Source organism: Podarcis erhardii (assembly GCF_964252035.2).
Source record: "Podarcis erhardii genome assembly, chromosome: Z".
In the NCBI taxonomy this organism is placed as follows: domain Eukaryota; kingdom Metazoa; phylum Chordata; class Lepidosauria; order Squamata; family Lacertidae; genus Podarcis; species Podarcis erhardii.
The window spans coordinates 8322297-8338438 of NC_138504.1; the positions used below are offsets into that span (position 1 = coordinate 8322297).

The window sequence follows — 16142 nt, forward strand, 5'->3', positions numbered from 1 at the left end:
AGGATGTTTAGGGACTCTGAGCATTGAGCATATATGCTCAGGCCATCTTTGTTAATACCTTTTGATAGGGAAGTAGCAAAACCACTCTTGTCATTTTATTTTTAGCTGTTTTGCAAAACAGTGTTGACTTTCTGGTGGGGGAGGGATTTGTGTGTGTCACAGGTAGGAATGCTAGGAAGTTGCTCAGCCAGCGGCGAACCACAAGGTGCTCTCTACTCCCTGCTTTTTTCTGTAAAATGGTGTTAGCACATCAGCAGAATGTCATTGTGTTGTTGAGAACACAATATGGCTGCATAGCTATGGCATTTTTAATCTAGAATCGACAAAAGCTGAGTGTTTGTTCTTCTTTTTTCTATGTAGTCCGCACAAAAATGGGAAATACTGCATGTTTTTATGCCCCCAATAAGCTCTTATTGAGAAACTGGATTAATTCAGAAAACATAATCTGGTTGCAGCCTGATTCTGTGTTACCCTGCAGTGTGTCCATTTGAAAAACAGGTTTAGGTGTTCCCAGCTATATCATAATGTAAAAAGGTAAAGGACCCCTGACAATTACGGTAAGTCCTGTCGCAAGCGACTCTGGGGTTGCAGCATTCATCTCACTTTACTGGCCGAGGGAGCCAACATATGTCCACAGACAGCTTCTGGGTCATGTGGCCAGCATGACTAAGCCGCTTCTGGCGAACCACAGCAGCGCACGGAAACGCTGTTCACCTTCCACTGGAGTGGTGCCTATTTATCTACTTGCACTTTGACGTGCTTTCAAACTGCTAGGTTGGCAGGAGCAGGGAATGAACAACAGGAGCTCCCCCCCTTGCAGGGACTTGAACCACCGACCTTCTGATCAGCAAACCCTAGATTCTGTAGTTTAGACCACAGCGCCACCCGTTGTGCATAATGTAGGTGGGCGTATTCCAATATTTCAATCACTACTTCCTTCTTCCTTCACCTGGGGCATGTGCAGGGAGAAAAAGGCATGGATAACCTAATCAAGGGGAGGGTTTTCAAGTAACCACACCTAACCTTGTGTAGATTGAAAGCAGTATGGTGAGGATGAGCATAGACAAGTCCAGATTGAGGGGGGAAAACTGTGTTTTTGTGCTTCAGGCAGGTTAGCATGTATGCAGCCTATTTCAAGGTTACATCAGTGTGCCATTTCTACAATAAAATAGTTGACATCTTTGCTTTTTTTAAAAAATGGTTTTGCTCCTTTAAACAGATAGGCTGGAATTGTGCGCTGGAAAAAAAAATATTTTAGTTGAGTTTATCACAAAAAGTGTTTCCGTAGTTTATAACAAGCAGTAGTAGATATGTCAATCATGGTGTATATGGTTATATGCCTGCTTTCAGGATGATGAGGAGGAGAGTGCATTTCTAGGCTCAGTGGTATATAGTGCATTTAATGGGACCAAAGCTCTCTCTACAGGAAGCCAAATATAAAACCAGAGTACGTTTTATGAACCAGCCTCTCTTATAGTTTTGCTGCTTGATCTAAGGCTCCAGCGCTATCAATCAGAATCCTGTGAGGAATGATCTGCCATCTCAGGGAAGGTGATGGATTTTACACATGACAGATCAAAGCTGAAATAAAAAAAGTTACTTTTATTTTTACTTTCCAAAGGAAGATCTGCAAAACCTTTGCTGTTGCTTCCTGCCCCTGGGTCCTATCAATATATAGTTGAGCCAGTTTTGAAGAAGCAGGGAGGGGTATTTATAGAAGATGTGATGAACCTTTGAATCTCCAGATTTTTCTGAACTTCAGCTGCCATCATCCCTGGTCTTTGGTTACGTTTTCTAGGGCTGATGGGAGTTGTAGTTCAGTAATAGCTGAAGGACCAAAGTTTCCCAACACCTGGTTTACGATGTTTTATGGAGGCCATCTTAGGTGACCAGAACACCCCCCCCCCAGTTTGTGTCTGTTTCACATATGTGACCCCATTTGATCACATTTCAGCTTTAATCTGGAGGGGGGTGCTTGCGTGCACACACACACACAAACACACGCATTTAAATGTATATTTTATTTCAATGTTTGCATTTATCCTAAAATGTGAAACTTCCTATGTATTTGGTGACTCTTACTACCTGGAGCAGAGTATTGGTTTGGAAAACCTGTGGCCCTTCAGATATTGTTAGACTCAAAGTCCCATCAGCCCCAGCCAGCATGGCCAATGTCCAGGGATGATAGGAGATGCAGTACATTTCGAGGGCCATTGGTCCCTCAATCCTAATGCAGGGAATAGGTACCAAGAGATTGTACCAAAGCTTTCAAAGAAAGAGGAGGGGTGTGTCAGGAGTTTTAGAGAATGAAAAGAAGTGGCATCATGGATGCATTTGGGGAGGGGCAGTTCTAAATATACATAAAAGACAAGGAAAGCCTGCTGGACCAAGCCAGTGGCCCATGTAGTCCAGCATTCTGCTCTGACAGAAGCCAGCCAGATGTCTATGGGAAGCTCGCAAGCAGGACTTGAGTGGAAGAGCACTGTCCTTTCCTGCAGTTTCCAGGAACTGGTGAAATGGTGGTTTGAAATAATAAGAGATGGATTTGGTGTGCATCCTCAAACATTGCCTTTCCAAGTCTTTAATCATTCTCAGTAGCTTCCCTAGCCCATGAGCCAGGACCTTTTAACAGTGTGTTAATAGAGTGAGCTCAAAATGTTATTTGATGACAAGGATCCCTTTTATGACTCTTCACTTCCTCGTTTTACTTCTGACTGGCTTTTAAGGGAAGTCCTCAAGAATGCTCAATAATATGACAAACAGAACATGATGTCCTTCATTTAAAATGGGCCCTGGATGAATTCCAAGTGGATCCAGGCCAGCAGCTCACAACCAGAAAAGCACTAGTGATTTTGAGGACAGCACAGCCTCAGTAACAATTTCAAGATACATATTTAAGGCACTCATGTGTCCTTACAATCCTGGGTGTGTTAAAGGAAAAACCAACCACCAGATTGCAAGCAGATGGTTCTCTCTGGGTTCACCGGTTCCTTTTTAAAACAGGCTCACACATTATACTTTAATGGCATGACAACATCCCATGATTCATCTACATGTCCAAAGATCAGCAGAAGTGTATTATGAGACTGGCAGTTCTACAGAATCAAGGCAGAAGCCCAAGTAAAAGAAGAAAGTGCTCCTAAGTTACAAAATAATATTGAGCAAAGGCTTTAGATGGGTACAAAATCATGGCAATCTTTGACTGGGGCAAATGCATATCATTATGTGGTTGGGTACAAGTTGGTGATGACAGTAATGAATAGGTGCAGACAGCATTGTAGCTCAATACAAACAGGAAAAGAAAATAAATTTGCAAGCAAATGTCATATTAATGTTTATATACTCTTGAGCCCCATGTCTGCAAAGATTTGTTTTTAAAGCCCTCTTAGGATTATAAATGAATATGTCAAGATAGCCATGGTTTATCATGACATGAATGAGCCACAGTGAGCTTTGGGCCAGCATTCTCCCCCTTTCCCCTCCTCTTCCAGCAAAGTTGCAAGGAGGAGATTGAAACCCTTTGCTTCCATTTTTAATTAACTGCAGCTTGTCTTTTCATACGTATCCAACAACTATGGTTAATCTTAGCAATAGTTTGTTTGAAGCCAGTCAGTTTCAAACCATGGGATATGAATCAGATGGCTTTTTTCAATAATCTGGAGTTAAGATTAACCACAGTTTACGGTAACATGCTAAAATGTGTTAAACAAAAAATGGAAGTGACTAGCTACCTACTGTTTATTCTGGACAACTTGTTAAAATGGATAGCACTTAATTGCTTTAGTGAACTCCTAAACTATTGTACAAACTTGCTTAATGTTTGGCAGTTTCATTTGCCTTGTACAGTAGTGGTACCTCAGGTTACAGACGCCTCAGGTTACAGACGCTTCAGGTTACAGACTCCGCTAACCCAGAAATAGTACCTTGGGTTAAGAACTTTGTTTCAGGATGAGAACAGAAATCGTGCTCCGGCAGCGCAGTAGCAGCAGGAGGCCCTCTTAGCTAAAGTGGTACCTCAGGTTAAGAACAGTTTCAGGTTAAGAACAGACCTCCAGAACGAATTAAGTTCTTAACGCGAGGTACCACTGTATGTGCATGGAATGTTTCTTGGGGGGGGGGGGTTATATGGCGATTGGTATAAGCATTTTCAGAAACTGAAAAACAAAGTTTTTAAAAAATGTAAGTGGAAGTTTTCATTCTTTTCTTCATGGCCACAGTGGGGGAGAAGAGGAGCATTGAGAGTGTGCATGCCTGAGATTTCCTGTGGGTTGCTCTCATCATGGTAAACCATGGGTTATTGTGAGGTCAGAACCAGTTAATACTATATATTGAAATGTGTAAAGGTCATTTGCATACTGAATCTTAGCAGCATCTTAGTCTCATCTTACATCAACAGATTTATGTCTTGAACGAAACTCAGCTGCGTCAACACTTTAACAAACCCCAATCAAAACAGTGTCTTTAAAGAGCTCAAAACAATGAAAAATAAGCAAGGGGCCATTACTGAGCTAGAAGTTATATTATTACAAGATTGGCGCTTTCAGTGATAATTGCCACTAGATTCCTAACCCCAAAGACTATGAGTATACTTCTTGGAAGTCTGTTTGAAAAAGGAAACACACTTCATGATATCTAGCTACTCTTGAAGAGTGTTTCATCTTATCTTTTTGGAACTTCTCTGCCACATCAAAAGGAGCCACCTGGGAGCACAGAAAACAAAACACACACAAAAACTGGCAATGTCTTCATGCTATGAATTAAAGGTAATTCATTCTTTGAAATGAACCAGCAGCAACCCCTTATGAAGAGCAATCAGGCATCAAGAGGGTTTTCACAGCAAGCTTTTCATATTGGGTAATGTGACAACAGTCAATATTGCTCTTCAGAAGATTCAAATCAAAATGCAGTTGTGTTCTCTCGAAGTTGACAAGGAACATTAAACAACGCAATCTTGTCAGTGGTGGCATTTGAATTCCTCTCCAACTCCCCCAAGTTTTGAACTTTTTGCAGTCATAAAGAGGCATGAGCACACCTATATTTTCTAATTGTTATTTTTATTGGAAACATGTTACTTTTTAATTTTCTAGTATTAGGAAATAGATGGGGAGGGGCCACAGTTAAGTGTTAGGTCATGTGGTTTACCTGCAGATGGCCACATGGTCAACCCAAGACATTTTCACTTAAGCTAGCAGTAGATGAAAATATGCAAAGCCTGCTGGATCAGGCCAGTGGCCGCTTCCTGTTCTCACAGTGGCCAAACCAGGTGCCTATGGGAAGTTTGCAACCAGAACCTGAGTGCAACATGCAACTTGTGAATCCCAGCAGCTGGTGTTCAGAGTCATAATGGCTCCAACAGTGGAGCATTCAGAAATTGTTCCAGGAACATAAGCCCTGTTGAATCAGAGATACCCAAGGGAGGTCCACAAGCTGGACTTGAGGGCAACAGCAGTCTCCCCTTCTGTGATGCCCAGCAACTGGTGTTAAGTGACATACAGACTCCAGCCATGGAGACAGAACATAGACACAACGGCTAGTATGTACTGATAGCCTTATCCTCCATGAAATTGTCTAAACCTCTTTTAAAACCATCCATACTGGTGACCATCACTGCTTCCATAGTTTCATAGTTTATCTATGTGCTGTGTGAAGAAGTAGTTTCTTTTGTCTATTCTGAATCTTCCAACATTCATCACCTCCCTGCCTAAGAACTTGGAGAATCACTGTCAGAGAAAGTCATACTGAGCTAGATGGATAAACAGTCTTGCATGCGCTTGATGTGCAACTATAGTTTTGGATCCATTATACTAGGTTCTGTGCATTGTCTCATCATGAGCACAGTTCAAAGGCTGGTTCACACATACATATGCATCAATTGGTTTTGTGACATTTGATGACAGGCAGTTGAATGTGTTGATTTAATTTTGTTTCCAATTCGTATACCACCTTATACATTGCTGTACACAAGGCAGTCATAGATTTAGCAAATATACAATAAAGGTCACACATTCTATGACAATCCAGTCCAGTACAAATAAGTGATAATGAAAAATTGGGCTATAAAAATATATGACTTAAATAAGGTAACATCCAACCATCCATTTGAAAAATAAAAATTGCATGATAAAATTAACTCTCAGAATATCAGCAAGTAGTAATTAAACAGAAAATCACTCCCAGCAATTACAACAAATCATTGCTAGTCTATGATTAATTTTAAAAAAAACACCAAAGGCACAATAGATAAAATACCACGAAAGATCAACTGAGCAGCAAAGTCACAATGCCTATAAAATCCAGGATGGACAAACGTAGCTGGTCTCCTGCTCCAGGTCTAATAACTAATCCACAGGTACTTTGCGAAGAAGAAGGAAAGGTGAGTCTCAGTACTGAAACAGCTGTGCTGAAAACCTCGAAATGAAAAGGCTCAGTATAAGGTGGGGCAGGGTTCATAAATGCTGACAAAACATTGATGGACATAAATTGATGGGCTGTAGTGAAACACGTTGCATTTGTGGTAGTGCATCTATGGGCCAAACCAGGTGATACGTTTTGTGATTTGGGAGCAGGGAGACGGTAAAAGGTCCTGAAAGTGTTAGCTGATACAGTGGGGAAAGTAGGTGATCTAACTGGAAGCTTTTCCTTATCAATTGGGGGAAGGGCAGTAAATTCAGTGGCAGAGCAACTGCTTTTCATGCAGGAAGTCCCAGGTTCAAGCCTCAGCATCTTCCTGTAGGGCTCTGATTGACTCTAGAGAGCTGCCACTAATCAGTGCAGGCAATTCTGAGCTGGATGGGCAAGGGTCTGGACTCAGTATAAGTCAGTTTTCTGTGTTCCAGTTTCCTCCATTCTTCCTCAGTGATGCTGTCATATAAGCACATCTGATTAGTTATGCAGCACCTTGATACCATCAAATTCATTCTGTGACCCCTGATTGGCTGGAATCTTATACTGATTGACAGAGAGAAAAGGGGGCAGGGTGACAACACAGCAGAAGTATGTATTGTGAAATGTGGGGGGGGGGAGGTGAACATTCAGAGATGTAGAAGGACTGGGATGGGTTGTCTCTTTTGAAAGCATACCTATCGCACAGAAAATATTCACAGGCGAGTGTTCAGTGCAGCGTTAATAATAGACAATTCAGATTATATTTAATGCAGACAAATAATTAAGATTGGTGTGCCCCTGCAGATGAGGCTATTCTTCAAAATAATTTACAAATGAATCTTTTAATTTGTTTTCATTATTCAAATGACTCACATGCATCTTAACCTCCCCGTCAGAATAAAATATTTGCTAGCCCGGTCTAATAAGCAGCCTACTCTTGACATGTTTATAAATTACTTTAAAAGATTCTGTGACAATGGGAATTTAATTTGGTTATATTTTAATGACCCGGTGCTGAATAATTTGCATGCACATCTCAGGCCTAATTGGTACTTTAAAGGAGGCAGGAACAAGCTGCCCAACCATAAGAAAAAAATGTAAGCGTGAGGCCTTTGATGTACTATTGAAAAAGAATTTCATGAATTGGTTCAGCCATTAGCTCTCCATTTTGAATGTCAGTACACACATGGCTACGTAGTGCTTTTGGTACCCAGTTGCCTCAGAAGCTAAAATATAGTGAGGTGCTATTTTCCCCCCGTTTCTTCCTTCCTTCTCTAAAGAAGGCAGGGCTCCTCCAGACAACCTGTTTTTATTGAGCATTCATCCTGATCTATTTGCACAAAGTTTATGTGGAGGTTAGATTATCTTTATTGAGCATTCATTCTGATTTGTTTGTAGGGTGGTTATACAACAATGAACACCCAACCTGATTTACTAGTGGGTTTTTCTACATCTTCCTGTTAATCATCTGTTCATCCTATACTTTGCAGTTATTTGCACATCACTTTCCTGATTTGAAAATGAGCTCTTTTTAAATATAAAGTAGATTTGTTGTGCTAGGATGACAGAGTGCATTAATCCACATTAATTGTTGAAATCTAAATTTGCAGCATATGCTTGCATTCCTCCAACAAGATAATGACAGTCTAGGAGTACCCCTATTGAACTCAGAACTTCAGGGTTTGGGAAGACAGGTTTAAAAACAGCAGAGCTGATCCCATACAATTTCAGGAGAGATAGCCATTTGATTCTTGTGAGACTGAGTTGATGTAGCAGTTGGGAGAGTGTGGCATTGGTTAGAGGAAAGGTGCCTATAGCATGTTGAGGGATGGCAATGGAGCTCCTCTGATGTGACCGCATATCACCAGTGTGCTGGAGGAGTCATTGCTCAACCCTAGATGCTTCTTGCTCATATTCTGCCACTTTGATCTCACACACTGAAACAGAGAGATGAAAAGGAAGAGAGTGCTACTTAAGTGTCCCTAAATTAAAGACCAAAGGCACATAATGCTGCAAACTTGCTAAAGCTAAGCAGATCTGAGTCTGGTCAGTTCTTGCATGAGAAACCACTTGATACTGGGAATGGAAAGGTCTGTCCAGTTTTTTATTTTCAAATCTTAAATTTAGTTCCCCACATTTTGCAGCAATTTGTTAATTAGTTAAAAACAAAAAAAAATCCTCACGAAAATTCATCAGCATTTTATTGCACATTTCTCCCATTAATCTCATTTGTATGGCATGCACTTCTCAGTAACGTACACATCTTTGTGGTCAATTTCCCCCAATATAATGCATTTTGTATCTTATTTTGACTAAGATCATCTTCATATTTGTGCGCATTTTACCTTGCTATATGCATTTTTGTAAACATTGGTTAGAGAACTGCATCACAAATTTTAAAAGATAGCTGTGTTTTAGTTTGCACATTGTCTCAGAAATCATGGATTTTTGCTCCATCCCTGCTTGGTATGTCAAGTAGTTTGTCACCTTGAATTTCAGTGAAGAAAGCAGCAATGTAAAATGTAACACGTGGGCCCTGCAACAACAAAATATTGCAGCGTGGAGTGCTTCTGTTCAGTTTTCTAGTCAATAGAGAGACCAAGTAACAGGAATCTCATTTAGCAATGGTAAAACTAATATTGATGCTACCATGTACAGAATAGCGGAATAATGCAGTTTAACTACATACAATGCAGGCCAAGGCCACAAAATGAATACAAGCTAGGGCCACAATGTAAGCAGTCATACAGTCCGTACAGTTGCAGCTCATTTCGTTCTTCTTCAAAACACCAGTTGAAGAATATGGATGGCTGGCAATGATTAATCTCTTATTGCATCAGTTATCTGTTATTCATCTTCCTTCATTTTAGGAAAAGATCGTTCCTGATAATCCTAAAAGCATACTTTTGGGGAGGAGGATGAATAAATAATGAAATTGCTACCTTTTATTCATTCAGAGACCTTTGCTGGTATTATTTGTAGTTTATTGTTGGCATTCATCTGTCTTGGGCCACAATGGAAGAGTGTGTCTTCAGGGGTAAAGTCTAACCCCTGGAGAGATATAGTGCCTGTGGATATAGGGGAGAACTCTGCCTTCCGTGTTGTTTTTGCTGGGTTTGCAACACTGAAATAACTTCCCTAGCTTGCAAGCCTGGGCAGAGAGTACGGAGGTCCTGGGCTACTCAGATGGCAAATGCCCCCTATTGGCCACACTGCTGTCACCCAAAGAAAAGCAGAGAAATAAATTTGCAACAGCTTGGCTACAGGAGTTGCCAGAAGGAGGCATACAAGGCGCCATCCAACTGCCTTACAGACTTCACTCCAGATTTGTGTAGGGTGTTAGTCCTTGGCCTTTTCTTAGTTTATTGTACTCATCTGCTATTTTGTACATGTTTGCATCAATATTACTTTAATTTTTGCTAAAATGGGAGATCCCTATTCTACTCACAGAGCTGCAATTCCCAGAGTGCTTTAAGAATCAATCCCTCTTTTCCTCTTGAATAGTGGCAAATAGGAATCTTCTACCAATTCTCAGCACCCTTAACAAACTATAGTTCCTGGGATTTTGTTTAGGGAGAGCCATGACACTGTATTAATGTATAGTGCAGGTGGACTCTTAAGATAAGTTCTCCACATTTTCACACCAATTAATAAGCCGGAATAGCTCAGTCAGTAGAGCATGTGACTTTTAATCTTAGGGTTCTGAGTTTGAGCCCCACATTGGGCAAAAGATTCCTGCATTCCAGGGAGTTGGACTAGGTAACCCTTGTGATCTCCTCCAATGCTACAATTCTATTATTCTAATTATTATTATTTTTTTTTAAAAAAAAAAAAAAAACCTCATGAAATTTTATTAATATTTTTGTGCAAATTTCACTTCATATATATGTTTGTATGCCAATTTTGCCCAATATACATAATTTTTTTCAATGCAGTTTTATGCTATTTCCACTGCTATGTGCATTTTCATGGACACTTTACCCCAGTATGTAAATTTTTGTACACATGACTTGACCAATGAACTGCATTGCAAAATTCAGAGCAGTGAGGCTTTCAAAGGATGGCTTCAGCTTATGTATTGTTTTGGATAGTGAAAATTAGGGAGGTTCACCTTCCAATGAGAAGTAGATAAAAAATTCTCCCCCGTCCTCCTCCAGTGTATACAAACCTTGCTGCTGCCATGTCGTAGCATGATGCAAACATGCAGGTTGATGAAAAGCAACAACAGGCTTAAGCTTTTGTTATCCAAAATCTTAAACCACTTGCAGCCTAAGATCTGCATATGAAATGCAGACCCTCCAGACTCCCCCCCCCCCTGTCATTGCTCTCACCATGAGTAAAGTAACTCACCCGCAATCTAGGAAGGGAGGGGTGGGGAGTCTATTAATAATCTTTAAAAGTCAATTGGATAGGATAATACAGTTATCACTTACACTGCTAAACTAATCGAATAAAATTTGAGAAAACAATTAGATTTTACAGAGTTATTTCTCCAAAGCTAGACATCAAAGTAATTTCAAAAGGCACCACTGTCCTTAACGCCGTTTAAGAGAAACATCTCTCCACGTTTGATTTCAGCTTTGATTTCAATAGTACCAGACGAATTTGAGGGTTTTGTATAAATCATAAACTTTCTACGTATCCTTCATTTTAGAATCTTGGGGTGTCCCCCATGGATTCCTTTAAGGTTAGATATTGTATAGGCTGTTGCAGGGTGTATGTGTGTCTTTATTCTAATATTGAAGAGGAACTGAAGCTGTTGACCTGTCTTGACCTTTAGTGCTAGATTAAAATTCAAAGAAGCTGCCATGGCAACTGTGCCTTGAAAATTAGATCCTGACAGATATGCCTAAAAGAAACTTAAAACTGCAAGTGTTGCTTTGAACTCTGGAGAAAGATTGCTTACCATTGTCAAAGACTGCTCCTTAATTGAAATAATCTGCTTTTCCCCTTTACTTGTATATACATAAAAAAGAAAGGACAAACGGAAGGGAAAAAAGAAATGGAAGAATGAAAGATTTTATCTTTTGGAGAGATTTATTTGTTAAGGCTCCCCACCTGTGCTATACTTTTAAAGGAAAATCATACTGCTTTAAACTGTATATAAAAAATCCTGGGAACTGTAGTTTTTTAAGAGTGCTGAGAGTCGTTAGGCAGGGAGGAAATTTGCCTCTAATATTAGAAGGAAATCTCAAGTTGTATGAAACTTCTAGTCAATAATTCCTAATTTCATTGGTAATTGGACCAATGCAGTTATTGCCATGTTTCATGTAAACAGTAGTTTCAGAACCCAGTTGGGTGGTGCTTAACCCTTTCCCCTTCTGACATGTTCCCTGGTGAAAATGCTCCCTCTGGGTCCAGGCTAGAGCTACCATGGCCAGCAATGGAGTCTTACTTCTCTAAGCAAATAGGAATTTAAAGGGATGACATGTGGGATCTCTGCAGAGGGAAAAGTTAATCTCCCCCATCGCCCCTCCTGGTGCTGCTTCCTCCCCTCACTCCTGGCTGTTGTTTGTTTACATTTTTATAAAACCTTCACACTGATGGCATTGACATCACGTGGATATTGTGGTACTCACAGCTTGGTTCCCCCGTACCTGTGTGGGGGTGAAAGGAGAAAGTTGTGACATATACACAAGCCTTCAGAAACCACCAGCTTATCTGGGGGTTGACAGACTTCTATAAAATGTGAGCTGTTGACATTATGATGTCATCAGCTGGAGGAGGGGCTATCTGTGTAATTTAAAGAGGCAGTCTGTAAATTGCCGAAGAGAGGAAGCATCCTAAAAGTAAGTAATTCTAAAGAAAAATGGTTATTTGATTGCTTCCATATTTGTGGATGGGTGTGGGTGGGTGTAAACACATAGACATTCCTTATTAGAGATACTTATGTCAGATTAGAATGTGTTCTGGATACATTCAAAGATCACCATTGTAGCCTTTGATGTTTTGGGTCCTATGTCAGGTGCTCTCATCTTAATAGCCCATCATGGCCAAAAGTGCCCTTTGAAGCCCACCACCATCCATGCATAAGGTCAGTCTCCAAGGCGTAAGAAGGGAGGTGCAGTCAGCAACTGCTCCACGGACCCTTGGCTAAAGTGAGTGACCTTCATCCATAATCAATAAACAAAACTGGAGTTGTCTCGTTTTTCTTTGCCTTTTGGCAAAATTTGGGATTAGTACTGCAATCTGGCACAGCTGTTTCCAAGAGCGCACATTCTGTGTTCTGTGGGCAGTTCTGCCCAATTAATCTCTTTTTCTGTTTAATTATTTTTATGTATTACATTTATATCCTACCTTTCCTCCAAGGAGCTGAAGATGGTATGCATGGTTCTCCTTCTTCCCCATGCCAAAAGTGAGTGACTGGTCACCCAATGAGCCTCATGGTTGAGTGGGGATTTGAATTCAGGTCTTGCAAATCTTAGTGCAACACTCTAACCACTGCACCACAGTGGCTCTCAGTTTTTGACAAAGCCAGTGGTACCCTCTCCTGCAAGCAGTAGTACATGAAGTGAAAGCACACTTCCAAGTTTTAATAAGAAATAAAATTGGTTAATTGCATTTCTTGGAATGTGACCATTTCACTCACCTGGCCTTTAATTCTGCAATCATTGCCTACCGACCACAGGAATAGGGGCCAGTGGGGAGAGGGTTCTGTGCCAAGAACAAAGCTAAATAACAACAAGAAGAGTAGTGAACTCTCCAAAGGCACACTACGGTGGCATGTGCCGTTTATCAAAATATATAAGCATATAGCAGTAACAGGGACTTTGTAAACACATTATAGGAAACTATGAAAGATAAACCACTAAGGTGCCATTTTCCAAACTCCATAAGCACCAAGTTAACAGACTAGCATCATAAAGGAGATCTGTGTCATTAAAAATATTTGTTTTCGTCAGATCTTATTGTGCTTTGGGCCCAGTGGACTAATCCCTTTTTATCCTTGGGAAATGGTGCCATTTAACGAATCCACAGCTAACTGGAATAGGCCTGGAAAAACTGAGATGGCGTAGGCTAAGCTTATGTGCAATGCGAACTTGTTAGAGATTGTCACAAGCCTGATAAGCTGGTTGTGTACTCTGTGTTGAATTAACAACAACAACAAAATAGTATTGTAAAAGTGACTTCTGCTGGGGTTTTATAGAGTCTGGATGCAAAGGGTTTGGTTTTTAGGAGCCCTCCAAACTGGGGTTTTTTGTGGGGGGAGGGGTTGGGGAAGAATTCTGCAACATGCCATGGATGCAGTAAAGCCACATTCAACCCATACATTTAAAGCACTATGATACCACGTTAAACATCCATGTCTTCTCCCAAAGAATTATGGGAGTTGTAGTTTGTTAAGGGTGCTGAGAGTTGTTAGAAGACTCTTATTACCCTCACAGAGCTACAACCAGCAGAGTTCCCTGGGAAGGGGTAATGACTGTTATACTACTCTGAGAATTATGTTTAAAGTGCCTTAAATGCACACTGTGAATGAGGCCTAATTGTACATTAGTGGTGGATTTATAGTGGACCATCCACACATCATTCTAATTTTTTAGTTGTTCTGCGATGCTTCCCCAATGTTACTGAATTATTGCTGTCTGGAGGGGCAACAAAAGCAAGAGTGTACCAATTGGAGATGAAGCAGTATGCCTGCCTCCCCTGGTGCAAGCAGTATTGAAAGCAGCATCATATATAATTGCCCCAATACCACCAAGAGCATTAATCCTCATGAACAAGGCTGGAGGGGCCCCTAGTATCAGCAGACTAAATGCTTGGTCATGAGGCAGGGCTTATCCTGCAACCTAGCAGACACAGCTGACGTCTGCCTTATACTCTATTTTTCCCCCTCACAAAAAGTGACTAAGCATGCAGTGAACAAAGCAGAATTAATGCATCATATTTAAAAACACAAAAAACAAACAATAAATCCATTAAAGAATAATGACTTCCAAATGTGACAAATTTGCAGATTAAAGCTCATTGAATATGCATTGAAATGATTGATGGGAATGGCTCAGAAAGAGCTATTGCAATCTATTGGATCAATAATCATGTCCCCTCTCCTCAAACCCACCTCTAGAAACTGTGCTAACTGCCTGATGAAAGACATACTTCGTTAGGGAAGACAATCAAAAGCAAGGGCATTAATAGAATGAACAAGTGCACACAGCAGTAGTTAACTGTTTATGTTGCTTACCCATCCTTCTATCAACCGATAATACAATATTTCTAAGCATTTGCATTTGTTGTGGAATGTTCTGCTAATGTCACTCAGACATAATTTAAAAGGAGGAGTCTGAAAACAACAACCAGGTACATGTATTGATTGGACAAATTGCTTTATCAGTGTGAACATTTCTAGGCCAGTTGTTTCCAGTCAACTGACACTTCAGGGCCAGCCCTGCCATTAGACAGAGTGAGGAAGCTGCATGAGGTGAATGAGTTGTGCTAATGGAAGACAGAGCTATGTTGCCCACAAAGTCTGCCCTGTGCCCTCTCAGCTAGACTGCTGCTCTCAGGAGAACATTGTCCCATCAGCAGTGTTGAAGTAAGTTTCAGGGGCCAGCCTGATCAGCTACTTAAAATGGAACTGGGCAAGGGGGGCAGCATCTTGTCTCCACCACAGAGAGCCAGTGTGGTGTAGTGGTTAAGAGTGATAGACTCGTAATCTGGTGAACCGGGTTCGTGTCTCCGCTCCTCCACGTGCAGCTGCTGGGTGACCTTGGGCTAGTCACACTTCTTTGAAGTCTCTCAGCCCCACTCACCTAACAGAGTGTTTGTTGTGGGGGAGGAAGGGAAAGGAGAATGTGAGCCACTTTGAGACTCCTTTGGGTAGTGATAAAGCGGGATATCAAATCCAAATTCTTCTTCATGCCTTCACTGCAGAATATTCTGGGGATGAAAGATCCATGTTGCCACATGGTAAACCATCAAACAAGCCCTTTGTCACACTCCTCACTCATTGGGCTTCTTATCTGGTCACGTGTAATGGTGCAGAATCAAGAGAAGAGGCCATACCTCAAGTGTTAGATTAGGAACAGCAAAAGATCCTGCTGAATCAGGGCCCATCTAGTCCAGCATCCTGTTCTCAGAGTGGCTAACCAGATGCCTATGGGGAAACCTGTAAGCAGGACCAAAACACAAGAGCACTCTTCCTTCCTGGGGCTTCCAGCAACTGGTATTCAGAAGCACTACTGCTCCAACCATAGAAGCAGAGCATAGCCATTATGGCTAGTTGCCATGGATAGCCTTGTCCCCCAATAATTTTTCCAATCCTCTTACAATGCTTTGCAATGTATGCATTGCAGGAAAAAGGTCCCATGTTCAATCTCTGGCATTTCCAACTTAGAAAAAAAATAAACCAGGTAGTTGGTAACATGAAAGGGCCTTGTCCTAGATCTCTGACTGCTGTCAATCATCACAGGGCTTGTCCATACCTCCACTTTCCAAGCAGTTTTCTGCTTGGCCCACTCTTTTTGGACATACGTCCAAGCAGTTTTGCCTTTGCCCCACTGCTTGCCCCGGGAAAATCTGCTCCTGAGTGCTAAATCAGAACAAATGGCAATCTGCAGAAACCCTGATTGTTGTTGGCTCCAATTCAGTACTAAAGATTGGGCGTCCCTGGGGAGAAGCAGCAGGGCAAAAGAGCTGTGAATAAGCCCATAGACAGTTCTGATCTGTATGGAAGAATTGGCTGCCCCTGGTATAAGGCAGCTTCCTATGAAATGGCTAATAGGGTAGAAATCATGGGATCTCAGTACTAGTGGATG

At 41.2% G+C, this 16142-nt stretch overlaps 1 protein-coding gene and 1 long non-coding RNA gene across 8 annotated transcripts in view; one reads left to right on the forward strand and one right to left on the reverse strand.

Annotated features, from left to right (window-relative positions):
• Positions 1–16142, forward strand: part of AFF2 (ALF transcription elongation factor 2) — a 392916-nt gene that overhangs the window by 240783 nt on the left and 135991 nt on the right. The gene's annotated exons all lie outside the window — the stretch shown is intronic.
• Positions 6970–12125, reverse strand: LOC309334072. Its single transcript, XR_014152835.1, has 3 exons — positions 11964–12125; positions 9327–9452; positions 6970–8321 (listed from the first exon to the last, which is right to left on the reverse strand). It is a non-coding gene; the product is annotated as an uncharacterized lncRNA (long non-coding RNA).